Source organism: Hordeum vulgare, chromosome 2H, assembly GCF_904849725.1.
Source record: "Hordeum vulgare subsp. vulgare chromosome 2H, MorexV3_pseudomolecules_assembly, whole genome shotgun sequence".
NCBI lineage: Eukaryota > Viridiplantae > Streptophyta > Magnoliopsida > Poales > Poaceae > Hordeum > Hordeum vulgare.
The window spans coordinates 657,385,558-657,401,572 of record NC_058519.1 but is presented as its reverse complement, the minus strand read 5'-3'; positions in this window follow the sequence as shown (position 1 = coordinate 657,401,572).

Genomic DNA, 16,015 nt, shown 5'->3' with positions numbered 1-16,015 from the left:
GCCCCTCTCAACTAGCGAGGTGGGACTAAACTTTGGCCGCGACGCGGGCAGCCTTTGGTCCCGGTTGGTGGCACCAACCGGGACTAAAGGGGGTGAATTGGTACCGGTTCGTGGCACCAACCGGGACCAAAGGCCGTCGCTTCCCGCCCTTTGGGCTGCTGAAAAATGACCTTTAGTCCCGGTTGGTGGCACCAACCGGGACTAAAGGGGGCATTGGTACCGGTTGGTGGCACCAACCGGTACCAATGGCTTTGCTATAGAAGCCAGCAGTTGTGAAAATTCCGTCAGTTCTTCGATCCCTCTGACGACGCCGCCAGGCTGCCCGAGCTTGCCGTGCCTCTGCCGCGCCCCCGACCACGCCGCCGTTGCCCGGCCCGACCACGCCGTCTTCGCCCCTGCCCCCCGACCACGTCGCGCGCCCTCACCGTGCCTCTACCACGCCCCTACCCGCCCCGTCGACGCCGTCGCCGCCCTTTGCCCCATCGATCGCCATCGCCCCTGCCCCGACCACGCCGCCGTCGCCCCTGTCCCGACCACGCCACCGTCGCCGCCCTCTACACCAACGCTGGCGCCGTGCCTCTGCCCCTGCCCCGACCACGCCGCACCTCTCCTTGGTCAGGCCGACGCCGGCGCCGTGCCTCTGCCCCTGTCCTCTCCTTTGTTTTTTAGATTATATGATGTTTTTTTCCAGATTATGTGTATATGTGTGAGCATATGTATGTGTGTATATCTGATTATATGTCCTTTTTTAGATTTTTTCTTCATATAAATGATGATTTGTTTTTTGCATTTTTATAAAAATGTATATATGTATGTATGTTCTCTGTGCATATAAAAGTTAGATTTTTAGTACATTTGGGTACATTTTAGGTTAGTTTTATCTATATATGTTCTCTGATTTAGTACATTTTAGGTTAGTTTCATTTTTAGAAAAGTTTTATATATTTAGGAAAAGAAGGAAGAGAAGGAAGAAGGAAGAAGGAAGAAGAAGAAAAAGTTTTATATATGCAAAAGTTACATTTTTAGAAAAGTATTATATATAGCTAGGAAGATAACGAAGAAGAAGAAAAAGAATGAGAGGAGAAAAAGGAAAATAAGAAGAGGAAGAAAGGAGAAGAAGATGAGAGGAAGAAGAGGAGAAATAAATAAGAAGAGGAAAAAAGAAGAAAAAGAAGAGGAGAAGAAGAAAAATTTCTATTTTTTTTCTTCTTTCTCCTCTATTCCTTTCTTCTTCTCCTTTTTTCTTCTTTTTTCTTCGATTGCTTCTCTTCTATTCCTTTCTTCTTCTCCTCTTTTTATTTCTTCTTTTGTCTTCTTATTTTTTATCGGGTATGTCGTTGTCGATATACCCCCTCCCGATCGAACTTCAACACGAGGGGGGGGGGTACCGATATACCCCCTCCCCGATAACATTATTTTCCCATGTATATGTATGTCGCGTCGTTGTCGATATAACCCCCTCCCGGATAACTTCGACATGAGGGGCGGTCGATATATATACCCACTCTCGACCGTGATAACTTATACCACAGGAGCACCCCCTCGGCCCTCTCGCTCGATCAAAACTCTCGAGGACACCCAAACCCTAGAGAAAAAACGATGTTGGTCTCCTACCCCCTCCCGCCGCGCCCCTACCCGACAAACTCTCTCGAGGCCACCCAAATTTACCAAGTTATAAGAGCGTTGTCGTCGAGGCCACCACAAACCCTTGAAGCGTTGTGTCGACGCCACTCCAAACCCTTGAAGTGTTGTCTAGGCCACCCCAAACCCTAGAGAAGCAGCGTCGAGGCCACTAACATGATTCCTTATTGTGATTAGCAAGCTAGTTCTACGTTTGCCACTAATATATATCCATCTGTACCATGTTTGAATAATAATTGACATGTTGTAAATATTTGCAGAAACTATGGATCACTCCCGAGAGAAGCAACAGAAGCGATGTTGGGGGAGATAATCGCACAAGGAAGTGATGTCATTGCGTCGTTTCTCTACGACACCGATGGTCAGGAAGGACCGGGTGAAGAAGAGGGCTATGTTCATGATGGCTCCGATGACCCATTAATGCCGGTACAAGAAGAGGGCTATGTTCATGATGGCTCCGGTGACCCACTGGAGGTACAAGAAGGAGACCGTGATGACGGCTCCGGTGACCGAACCGAGTCCGGCCAGGTATATATATATATATATATATATATATATATATATATATATATATATATTAGTTAAGCCCGTGCTGACTAGTTAATTGATGCATTCATTGTTTTCATATGTACACATATTAATTAAGTCTCGTCTTTCTTCTTTTTTCTCTAGCCCTCCGGATCGAGCTCAACTTCGGTAAAGAAACGAGGCCCGAAGAAAAAGTTGTGCTCGGATGAAATGTTTGAGATCACAGCAATCGCGCGCGATGGCAAGCCGATTGAACCCATCTGGACAAGGGTTGCATTTCGTGCTCAGTGCGGGGTTCTTGTTAGGGACAAGATCCCGATCAGTATCCAGCAATGGTTAAAGCCAAAGAAGGAAGACCCTGAGGTGCCGACGTCTTATGTCTCCGATATGCAGAAAGAAGATCTTTGGATAACGCTTAAGGAAAATTTCACCCTACCGCCAGAGGAGGATCCAGAGAAGCCAGTTAAAGAGGAATTGATCAAGTCTCATGCTCTTAAGAAGATGGCAGAACTATTCAAGAGGTGGAAGAATGAGCTGAAAACGTTTGTCGACAAAGAAGAGACACCAGAATTCACCGGCCGGTTTGAGAAGATCAGAGATCAATGGCCCGCATTTGTGGCCCACAAGACATCGGAAAAGAGTAAGAAGATGTCAGCGACAAACAAGAAAAATGCTGCGAAGAAGAAGCATCACCATCGCACGGGGTCAGGTGGTTACCTCAAAGCCCGACCTTTGTGGGACAAGGCTGAGAATGACCTGATTGTTAAAGGGGTCGAACCAGAGACATTGAGATGGCCAGACCGTTGCCAGACTTGGTTCTTCGGGGTTGGCGGAACCTTGGACCCTATATCAGGGAAGTGCGTTTGGACGGAAGAGCAACTGCGAATACCCGTCACGAAGCTTCGACACTATATCGCTGCAACACAGGAAGGGACGTTCGTTCCAGACAGAGAGAAGGACGAGCTCACAATGGCCCTCGGGAATCCTGAGCACCCTGGACGGACACGAGGCACGCCAGGCTCCCTTCCATGGAACGCTGGGTTTCCGGACGCAGGGGGTTACAAAACCCAGGAGAGGAGGAAGAAAGTGGAGCATAGCCAACTGCAGGCGCTGCACGAAAGGGTACAAGGGCTAGAGGAACGAGAAGCAGATCGCAGCAAACGACCTGCCGAAGCTTCCCCTGAAGCTACCCTGCCATCTCAGCGGAGAAGCAGCGTGGATTCCATCGAGCAGACTCAGCAGCTGGAGCCTGTCTTCATGGGCTACCCCGTGGATGCTATCACAGAGTCTCAACATTGCCACCTTATGACGCGATGGATGACATTTAAAGTCAAGGCGGATGTTGGCTCTGTTATACCTAATGAACCTGGCTCAACCTACCACGGCCAGCCGATTCCAGAAGGATATGCTAAGGTGATGGTGGATCAAATAACGGATGGATTTGAGGACCTTGAGCTTGACCACCCTACGGGTGAAGGGGAGATTCGGCTGGGTTCTTCTTTGAAGACTACATGCCTATGGCGGAAGGAGCTCATCAACCTTCCGAACTGGACGCCTCCGCCTCCTCCTCCTCCTCCGGCGAGTCAGGACACTCCGCCTCCTCCGGCGAGTGATCAGGGCACTCAGCCTCCTTCTCCGGCGCGTGGCGGCACTCCGCCTCCTTCTCCGCCTGCGCCGGCGCGCCCGAGCAGCCAGCTGCCTCCTCCTTCTCCACCTCGTCAACAAGGGCGGAAGAGCCCCGCCGCCGCTCCGGCTCCTCCGGCGCGTCGTCCTTCTCCTTCGCCTCGTAAGAAAGGAAAGACAGCCGCAGCCGCTCCGTCTGCTCCGGCGTCTAGCACTACAACCAGAGGCAGGCAATACAGATACGGTCCTTCTCTGAAGACTCCAGAGAAGTTACCATACGAGAGGAGCCAGGAGGAAATCACGAAGATCGTGGAAGCCGAAGTGAAGAACTTCTTTGAAGGGGTGAAAGCAAAAAAAACATCCACCTCCGGAGGAGAAGATAGATCTGGTAAAAGCAAAGCGTACTCTGACTGCCCTGAAGAAACCACCAAAGTCTCCGACGAAAGGCAACTATGAGCGCATTATTACAAAGTCATTTATCGAAGCGCAGCGGTCGGGAAGTACTATCAGTGATCAAAGGTTAGGAGAACGACGAGCTGGGAAAAAAGTTGCCTAGCTCGGCGAACAAGCGAACCAATCGTTCCCCCGCTCAAGGTGTCTAGCGATATCGTCGCTAATCAGCCGGGGATCTTGTTGCCCGGTACCAATCCTGCAGATTACCTGCCCGATGATGCACATTTTGATTTATTGGAGGTGAACGAACACTAATACGTGTATGGGAAGCCTCTCGTCAAATATGAAAGATCTCTAACAACGATGATGCGAAGATTCCATGATTGGTACATGAAAACTTGCAAAGAGTCTGGGGGAGTAATATTTTGACGGTCAGAGTTAGAAAGGAGCATGACCTCGTTGGACTTGAACTGTTGATGGTTCCATTTGAGGAGTTCTTCCCGTTTTTTCAATCTCATGGCCCTCGATAAATTAATGATCACTTGCTACTGCCTGTAAGTAGTACCACTTATGTCATTAAGTCTCTATATATAGGTCAGCGCTTTCATTGCATGTATTTTTAATATCCTCACTATATTATATGCAGATTGAAGATCGTCGAATTAAAGAAAAGACAAATCGGTGATATTGGGTTCATTAACACAAATCTCGTAGATGCATTTATGATTAAATCTCAGGCCAAAGATACCGAGGCCAACCTGCTACAATCGTTTGTATTGAATCAAAACAAAGCTATAATACTCTTCCCTTACGAATTCCAGGGACTGCCGAAGAAGCTAGTTTCATCGGGTTTGGAAAAAAATCACCGCAAAAACTCCGGGACTGCCGAAGAAGCTGCAATTTAGACACCCGAAAGTAAGTACTGTAGTAGCATGTTCCACACATCTCCTAGTGATTCAAGCGCTAGTTTCATCAATACCATTTAGCATGCTTGCTAACTATCAGTTTGATTGACCTCTATTTCTTGTAAAGTGGTTGTGGCAGGAACCAGGGAATGATTACTGTGGATACTACATTTACGAGTCCATCCGCCACACGACCTGTGAGCGGGGCTACTCTGACAAACAATATGACGTGTGTAAATAATAATATTCACAATTTTATTTTATTACCATCATTTGTGTTCAGTTTCATTTATTCATATATATATGTATTGACCCCCTTCTTCAAATTAGATATATCGGATGCGGAATGAACTCCTACCAACAGATCGTATGCGAGGAATTCAAGAGGAATTGGCGGCATTCTTTCTTGACCACGTGATCGCTAAAGACGGAGAATACCATGTGAACCCTAATGAGTTGAATTTTAATTAGGAGATTATATTGTAAGAGATAATTATACTGTATATATGTAGCCAGTAGCGTCGGATAGATATACGAGAACTTGTTGTTCGACCAATCTCTCAGAGAAGGAGAGGTGGTCGATATCACTTCTCTTTGTATGCATATGTTCATGACGATCTTCTGTTTCCTTCATTTGCTTACTAGCTAGCATGTCTAGTCCTCTCTATACGTATAGTATGCAGCGTCGACCAAGCACGGAGATAAGAGAAGACACTTCTCTCTATTCATTAGCTAGCTAACACAATATATGAAATACCTAAATTAACCCCCCAAAACCCCCTAACCCCTCCCCCCTTTCAAAAAAAACCCATCACGTGAAATGCTGACGCGTGGATGCCTTTTGGTCCCGGTTGGTGTCACCAACCGGGACTAAAGGCCCCCCTGCCCGGGCTCGCCGCACCGGCCACGTGGAGGCCCATCTGTCTCGGTTCGTGTAAGAACCGGGACTAAAGGCCAAGGGCATTAGTAACGACCTTTTAGTCCCGGTTCCGAAACCGGGACAGAAGGCCCTTACGAACTGGGACAAAAGGCCCTTTTTCTACTAGTGTTTAAAACTGATTTTTTATCGGAACTATGTGATATGTGAAGATCAATTAGTTGTCCATAAAATGTGGGGGTGATTTTAATATCTTGAGACATGCTGGTGGGAAGAATAAAAAATCCAGACTTACACACTCTTCTAATATTTTCAATTAAATTACCAATTCCTTTTGTTTGAGAGAGGTGGATATGAATGGAGGTATGTATATTTGGTCAAATAAGCAGCAGGTTCCTACCCTAGAGAAATTGGACAGGATTCTCATGTCCAGCTCTTGGGAGAGCCAGTTCCCTCTAACTTTTGTCAGAAAATTGGTGAGGTATATTTCGGACCACCGCCCCCTGATTCTGAATACAAATGATAATGTTTCGATATCCACACAGAAGACAGACTTCAGATTTCCTCCCTTTGGTGTCAAAAATATGGGTAAAACCCATTAAGTCTAACAATCCTATTGATATCTTGAATATCAAAATAAGGAGTTTCAAAAAAATCTTCAAAGGATGGGGGCTAACATCTTTGGCAAGGCTAGAATGAGAAGAAAGATCTTGAGGGAAGAACTGGAACACTTAGAGTACATGGAGGAAACTGATGTGCTATCCCTGAATTATATAATAGGAAAGTTGAGATACTGGTGGAACTAAACAACCTCTTGGTTTAAGAGGAAGTAGCATGCATGGCTACAAAAATTGCATGAAAACTGGTTGTTGAAAGGTGATAGAAATACTGACTATTTTCGTAGAATTGTTAATGGGAGAAGGAGGAGAAATACTATTTTCTCTCTGAACTGCGGGGAGATAGTGATTGAAGGAACTAAAAATAGGTTGGAACATGCCATGGAATTTTAGAAAAATCTATTTGGTCCTGGAGATGGTTATAGCTGCAAGATTAAAGAGCATATGTGGGAACCATATGAGAAATTGAAAGATGTTGATAATTTCATCCCGACTAGACCTTTTTCTGATACCGAGATAAAAAAATGCTCTCTTCTCCATGAAACCTAATAAAGTTGGTGGTCCAGATAACATTCATATAGAGTTTTTCCAACGCTATTGGGAGATTGCGAGGAAAGAGGTGTTGCTACTCTTTGAGTGGTTCCGTGACAACAAACTAGATGACCAACGTCTAGATTATGGTCTTTGTGGTCTGTACCATAATCCAAAAATGGAGCTCAAAGTGCAAAAAGTTGGCATGTTTCATGGTTTGGCGAACGATTTGATCCCGAATGGAATAGCCATTCTTCAGTATGCACATGATACAATCCTGTGCTTTGAAGATAATCCTAAAAAGGCTATTCACATTAAGTTGCCTCTTTATCTATTTGGAATCATGTCTGGTTTGAAGATGATTCTTTTGAAAAGTGAGATATTTCCTGTTTGTGTGGATGATGATAGGATGAAGCTATATGCGGACATGTTTAACTCCCAAATTGGTTCCTTACCTATCAAGTACTTAGGGATGCTTGTTAGTTATGCAGACCTAAAAAGTAGTGATTGGGTGTTTGTTGATGAAAAATTTGAGAATAGCAATTAGTCCCGAATAAGTGAGGCACTTTCTTCCGGAGGGAGGCTTATCAAAGTGAACGCCGTGTTTTCCCATATCCCAACTTTTTTACATGTCCATGTTTTTCTTGAATAAAACCACTCTGGAAAAGTGGGATAAGCCCAGAAGAAAATTCTTTTGGCATAGGAATGGCAAGAAGAAAAGTTACCATATGGTGAAATGGAGCAGGGTGTGTAAATCCAAAAGTAAAGGGGGGCTAGGAGTAAAAGATTTGAGGAAGCAGAACATAAGGTTGCTAGTCAAATGGTGGTGGAAGCTTGATAAAAAAGAAGGTCTTTGGCAAGATATTGTTAGAGCTAAATACTTCAAAAAAACCGACGTGACCTCAGTTAAACTGAAAGCTAGTGATTCACCTTGTTGGAAATCCTTAGTGAATGACTTATATATGGCTGGGAGAGGGGTTCAAGTAAATAAAGGGAATATTGCTAGATTGTGGCTAGATGAAATTGAGAATGGAAGGACTTTTAAAGATATATGCCCTAGTGTTTTTGACATTTGCGCTGATCCACACTGCTATCTAGATAAGATTGGGGAGATGGACCAGGTCTCTTCTTATAGAAGAAGATTATCTCCTGATTTGATGTGGCACTGGAAAGATTTGAAAAAAACTGCTATGGGTAAAATGAAGAATGATGTCTCGGATGAAATTTACTGGAAACTTGATAAGTTAAGAATTTTCTCTACTAAATTAATTTATAGGTGGCTAGAAAAAGACCTAGCAGGATCTGATTTCAAATGTATCTAGAAGTCCAATATCTCTGTGAAGATTCAAATTTTTATGTGGCAAGTTTGTCTAGAAAAAGACCTAACTTGTGGGCCCAGCATGTCAGAAACACTAGTGGGGACAGGGCCTATAGCCCCGGCCCGTAAGGGGCTTTAGTCCTGGTTCAGCAACCGGGACTAAAGGGGCAAGACTAAAGGCCTAACCTTTAGACCCGGCCCTGTTACAAGCCGGGACTAAAGGTGCTCCACGTGGACGCCTCGTAGCGCCCCAGGGGCAGGCCCTTTAGTCCCGGTTCGTTACACGGACCGGGACTAAAGATTTTCAGATTTTGCTGGTTTTTGGGTTTTTTTTTAATGAAATTATTTTTGGGTTTTAGGGTTTAGGTGTTTGGGAGATTAACGTGATGCCTCGTTTGGTGTTCGGGAATTAGTTTTCATATAATTTAAATAGAAATAATTATGCGTATATATATAAGATTAACTTATCTTACAAGCGAGCATATATATACAATTATATGCAGATCTGAATTATCGGGACTAGAGCCCGTCTATTCGATTACATGGACGAACATCAGTAATGGCCCCTATTTACACTAAATCGTCCTTTGTCATCTATACTTCCGTCCTCAGAAATCCCGCAAGCTCCTCTGCAACAGCAATCGTGCGTTGCTCTGGTAGGACCTTCGTCCTCATGGCCGTGTGCTATATAAGAAGAGGAGATGAATATGAATATCAATCATGATAACAAAGAATGACGGGTAAAAATAGAGGTGTGAATGTTCATTGCTTACGTCGAATCTGTGATCCTTGAGCTCAGAGGTAAACGTGCGAATGGTCTCGCAAACATAGTATCCGCATAGATGCGTTCCCCATGGCTGCTGGTCGCACTTTACGAGAATAGAATATATATAATCAAAATAATAATCTAGCATCATAAATGTATTGAAAATTAATAAAAGTATATCATACTACTACTTACCTGAGCCGCTCTAAAGGTCAGCTTCTCAGGAAAGTTACCGGGAGTCACGCACTTGAACCGCTTCCAAACCCTGCCTGACAAGGATAATGATTTGCTAAGTTTTTCATTAATTGATATATCAGAAAATCATCGAAAGAGACCGATAGAGAGCAAGAATGATTAAAATTACCCTTGGACCATGTCCTGCAGGCTTTGGAACTGTTCCAAGGGTCTTGATAATGGGTCGAAGGCATCAACTCTTCCCTTATCAATTTGAATGTCCAACAGAATCCAATGGAAGCTGCACATGTATATATATATGTGTGTGTGTCAGTAACTTATCAATTACACTTATAAGTGAATGGACACAACAGAGTAAACACCCTCACCTGAAGTTGTATGGAAACAGTATGTGGTCACAGAAATTTTGATCTCTTAGAAACCGTAGAAGGTTTTCCTCCGTCTCCTTGGGTTTGTCAGTTAGCGTCGCTATATGTATTTTATCTGGGTCAATAAACCCAATATTTAGGATGCTCTTACTTTTACAATCCAGAATCTTCATTCTGCATAATAGAGTACAAGTTATATATAGACAATGAATTGAAATAACTAAACAAGTTATATGTAGACAAGGAATTGAAAAACTTACATACAATAGCAACTCATAAGCGATTTGTCGAGGGCGTCGCCATTGTACATTCGGAAGAGTTCATCAAAGTCGATATGGATTTCTTCGGAGCGGTCGTAGTACTCCCGTGGGACACTCAGCACGATCATCGTTCTCCCATTCTTTGATTCACTTAAGTACCATTTATGCAAGTAACGCATATTTGTTGGGAGATCATCTTTGCTGACCAAAGGCTCTCCATGACAAACTGTGGCTTAGGGGCTACCACAGCCTTGGGTATCCTGTCGTCTTGGGAAGCCAGCAAATCTTCAATCGAGATACCACATTCAGCCGCCAACTCCTTACCTCTTTCAAAAGCTTGCCCCTGCACCGGAGGGGGAACATTCTCGGTTAACACCTTGAGGGGTGGGATCGACTGTTTGGCCTGTTGTCCAAGCTGAGGAACGTCTGATTTTTTCTTGCTTGTAGTTGAACTTGATTTGCTCCCACTTGCACTTGCACGTGAGCTGCTCTTTTTCACTTCCTTCTGCAATGTGCGTGTATAGTCATCAGGCTTATAGTGTAAGTCATACTGTGATGGAAGGGTTATGAAGTCTTTTGCCCATGCTATTTGCTTCTCGGTGTATTCCGTGCGGGGCTCGGGTTCCTTCTTTTTCATCTGCGCATCATGTTGTTCCTTTGCTATCCTGGCGTTTTCCTCGGGGGTACGATCATAAGGTCTGATAGGAAGATTAGCATGAGGTACCTTTGGGAGGGGCGACAGTTTGCGCTTTGGGGAGCTCCGTCGCTTAGAAATCATCGATGGAGCGTTCTTGCTCGCACGCTTCCGCTTAGTATCATGTGCGGGCGGCGGCGGAGACGGACGACCCAAGTCTGGCGGCGATGATCGAGATGGACTCGTGTTGTGCTGGCCGACGTCATGTGGAGGGCTTGGAGGTAATGGAGGTGTAGGTGACCTGCGACGACTCGGAGGCGGTGTTGTCCTTAGGGCCGAGCCTGGAAGCTTGATGTAGTTCTTGTCCCATAGGATGACTCCACCCAGTACTTCTCCGAGTGTCCTCTCATCTTCAGGTCCAGCTATGTCGAGCTCCATATCATTAAACCCTGTCATGATTTCATCCACCCCGACTTTAGCAAAGCTAGCTAGAATCTCACGGCCATGCCAGCGTGCATCAGGGCCAGAAGGTAAAGCTTGTCCGATGGCCACCTTCATGGATATGTTCTTGAATTTCTAATGGAGTTCACATGATGTTGACTCCTTGATTCCATCCACGGGGTAGCCGGGACCGCCCTCTATCATTCTTCGTTCATCGTCGGGCGGGGCCTCAGATTCAGCCACGCTGCTTTTCCGCTTAGATGGGGCGCCGGTAATATCAAGTGCAGGATCTTCCTGGCGCGGTACTCCTCTAAGCTCATCAATCTGCTTTTGTTGCTCGTTAATCCTGGCAAGCACCTGGTTGAACTTGTCATTCTTCTCATCCTGCTGCCGCTTCTTTGCTCTCTCTCGGCTTCTGTAAGTGTCTTGGTCTCTGGCAAACCCAAGCCACCACGGGTGAGAAGGATCGAAGCCTCGCGTTTGTCCTCCATGTTCGTCATTGCCGAGGACCAGTGTGAGCAAATCTTTATCTCTATCTGCAGTGAACTTTCTTTGTCCCTCCTTAATTTCTTTCACTATCCTTTTCCAATTCTCCCTGGGTATCCTAAGATCGTCATTGCAGATGAGGTCCCCTGTTGTTTCGTCGTACGACCCACCATGCGCAAGGAACCAATTTCTTGCTCTCAATTCCCACTCATCACGGAGTGGTTCAGGTACGATGCCTTTATCTATCAGATCTTGCTCTTTCTTATCCCACTTTGGGATGGCAGTCTCATAGCCCCCTGGCCCCAACTTGTGGTGATATTTCTTCTTGTCGGCATTTATCTTGTTCTTTTCCGATAATGCCTGGGCATCTTCTGACTCCTTGTACTCTTGAAATGCCTTCCAGTGATTCGCCTGCTTGGCTAGATACCCCTTGAATACTGGCACTTTCTTTGTCTTCAGATAGTTTTTCCATATCTTCTTCTTCCAGCTACGGAACAGTTCGGTCATCTTCTTCAGAGTCCACTGCTTGACTTTGGCCCTCATTTTGTCTGCGATGTCTTCATTCTCATATTCTGGCAGGTTGAAATGTGACATGAGATCATTCCAAAGATTATCTTTGTACCTTTCGGCAACATAGTCACTATCGGCTGCCCCTTTGCGCTTGTTCCACTCCCGAACGCTGATCGGGACGTGATCCCTATCGAGAACTCCGCATTGCTTCTTGAATGTGTCAGCAGCATTCTTAGGAAGCTTGGGTTCGCTCGTAGGAAATATCACCTCAAATGTGTAATGCGTCCGTGCATCCAACTTTCTAGTCGGGCCTCGTTTCGTAGTTTTGCTCGATGTGGAGGCCTAAGAGGGAGAAACATTCGTCAAATGAATGTATATGTATACAATATAGAGCTATCTCCAATATTTTTCACATATTACAAGTGATTGTCGAACTTCATATGTATACCTCGCCGGACTTCTCCTCTTCACCGGCTTCTCCATCAGTGGAGCTATCACCTTCTCCGTCATTGGACCTATCTCCTGCCCCATCGGCTTCATCTTCGTGTCGCTTGACCTCCATTCCAACGTCCTGGTTTAGATATGACGACGGAGATTCAGCTCGTTCAACGTCGGGGCCGTCTTTGATTATATCATCGAGAAGTTCTTCCTCTTCGAGGTTCCTGATATGTGGATCCATAGTTCTGCAAAAAAGGATTCTCTTAACCTTTGTACCAAAAAAGAATTATTCTATCAGGAACTCCGTTCCAAAACAACTTAAGTCCCGGGTCGTGGCTCCACCCGGGACTCCTAGATTTCTGCATAGTATTCAAAGTAGGAGTACTTTTCCAATTTGAGCATTCAATAAGCAAAACTAAATCGTAAAATAAAGCAGTATTCAAATTAGCATGCATTCAATTATAAGCTAATACATCATCACTTTTGTCCGTACATCGTCGAATATTATCACTAATACTCCTCGAATACTATCATACATATAGCATCACTGATACATCTAGAACCGTAGCGCCCGAAGGGTATCGGTGCGGGCGGTGGACACCCAAAGAGAAGGAACCATCACAGGATCATAGCTCCAGTGAGATCCCCGAAGAACCTGCCAGGTATGCTCGAACCTGTCCTCCAACGCAAGCATGTAGCAACGGACGTGCTCATCCTCCTCGCTGACACGATGACGTACCACCTCCGCGGTGTCCGGAAGCCTCGGCACCCTCACTGGCCCATGCGACCGCCACCAAACAAGGACCGGGTCAACGACGGGCTGGCTCCTCACCAACCTACGCCCCCCGGAAGGTAGCACCTCCCAATACCAGCCGGGCGGAGCCCAGTCCCGGACAGGGCCCCTCTGATCAAGCAGGTGTCGTCCACCGAGTCGACGACGAGGATGCGGGATAGGCATCGTAAAATGAACTAAAAAAATAAACTAGTTCTATTAATTTTCTTGCTAAAAATAAACTATTAACACTTAGGCATATACAATAGAAAAATTAAACTATTAACACTTAAGCATATACAATAGCAAAATTAAGCAATAATCTAAGAAACACTATTAACACTTAAGCATTTACACTATACAATAGCAATTCTTCCTCTTCTTCTATTTCTCCTCTTCTTCTACTTCTTCTTCTACTTCTACTTCTCCTCTTCTTCTACTTCTCCTCTTCTTCTAGTTTTCCTCTTCTTCTCATCTCCTCCTCTTCTTATTCTCCTTTTTCTTCTTTTCTTCTCCTCCTCTTCTTATTTTCATTTTTCCTAATCTTATTTTCTTATTTTTGTTCATATTTCTTCTTCTTGTAACCCTAACCTAATTCTAAATATTACTAACCCTAATAATCTAGCACAAACCTAATAACAATAGGAATTAAATGACAAAAAAATCTTTTCCTTTTTTTTCTTTTCTTCTCATTTTTCTTCTTTTCTTCTCCTTTTTCTTCCTTTCTTCTCCTTTTTCTTCTTCTCTTCTCCTTTTTCTTCTTTTCTTCTACTGGCCGGAGTGTTGGGGAGGAGGGGGCGGGGGGCTTACCGGCCGGAGGTGTCGACGGCGCGGCGAGCGGCGAGGAGGACGGCGGCGCGCGGCGAGGCGGGCGGCGCGCGGCGAGGAGGACGGCGGCGGCGAGGAGGTCGACGGTGACGGCGAGGAGGACGGCAGGCGGCGAGGAGGACGACGGCGACGGCGAGGAGGATGGCAGGCGGCGGCGAGCAGGATGGCGGGCAGCCTGACGGCGTCGTCGATGTGCCGCGCAGGGCAGGAGAACGAGAGGAAGAAGAAGAGAAATGGACGATTTGGGTTGGAAATTTTCGAAGTCCCGCTTATATAGGTGGATCTATAGTCCCGGTGCGTGGCTCGAGCCGGGACTAAAGACCCCCTTTAGTCCCGGGTGGAGCCACGGGGTCTTTAGTCCCGGTGCGTGGCTCCAGCCGGGACTAAAGGGTGCTTTCGTCCCGGGGCGTGGCTCCAACCGGGACTAAAGCCCCTCCTCGGCTGTACGATAAGTTTAGTCCCACCTCGCCCAGCGAGGGGGACTAACACTTGTTTATAAGCCCCGTCGCAGCTTCTCCATCGAGCTCCTCTCTAAAGCAGGCTTACGGGCCTAAACTCACAGAAAATTGTAACTATATTTGAAATTATAGGGAAAATTCAATCCAAATTCAAATGAGAATTTAGATTGAATTTTCTCTATGATTTCGAATATAGTTTCAATTTTTTTTTCATAATTAATAATTTTGACTATCCAAACTATTATCTATTTTGTTATTTTCAATTGAAAACTATGTTTATTAAAAATTATTTTTGCATATTTGAGAATTTGACAAAACTATGATAATGAAAAGTGTTTCAAATTGAATAAATAATGCAAAACTATTTTTTATTTTCATAATTAATAATTTTGACTATCCAAACTATTATCTATTTTGTTATTTTCAATTAAAAACTATGTTTATTAAAAAATATTTTTGCATATTTGAGAATTTGACAAAACTATGATAATGAAAAGTGTTTCAAATTGAATAAATAATGCAAAACTATTTTTTATTTTCATAATTAATAATTTTGACTATCCAAACTATTATCTATTTTGTTATTTTCAATTAAAAACTATGTTTATTAAAAATTGTTTTTGCATATTTGAGAATTTGACAAAACTATGATAATGAAAAGTGTTTCAAATTGAATAAATAATGCAAAACTATTTTTTATTTTCATAATTAATAATTTTGACTATCCAAACTATTATCTCTCGAAGTAGCAGCGTTTCGAACGAGAACTCATCTCTTACAAAGGGATTTCATTTTTTCGAACTTATTTGAACTCCATACTTTTTGTGTGTTCAAAATGCACCATTCAAAGGCACATCACAAAATTTCAACAATTTCTGACTTCATTTGGTATATTTCGTGCATTTACTTATTTTTTTTGAGCTAGTTGACCCTGAAATTGAAAAGCACTACAAATGAACTCTGAAAATGTTGAAAGTTGGCATGCTATCATCATTTTACCCACATAGCATGTGTTAAAAAGTTGAGAGGGCTACGACAAAAACTGAATGCAGTTCGTGTACAAAACGGACAATCTGTCTCGAAGTAGCAGCGTTTCGAACGAGAACTCATCTCTTACAAAGGGCATCACTTTTTGTATATATATGTGGTCGAAATGCATGATACCATGAAGTTAGAAAGGGCTAAACCATTCAAAAGTAGCAAATGAAGTTAGAAAGGGCTAAACCATTCAAATTTGGAAACTATAATGGCACAAACAGAAACTAGACATATATAAATTGGTCCAAGAAGTACATGATACTAGTCCAAACAGTACATAATAATAGCTACCATAGATATATATATACAAGTGTTCGACGTTCAGAACACTACTCGTCTGAATCATCTAAATCAGAATGTCCACCTTCCTCGAGGTGACGTTGGCCAT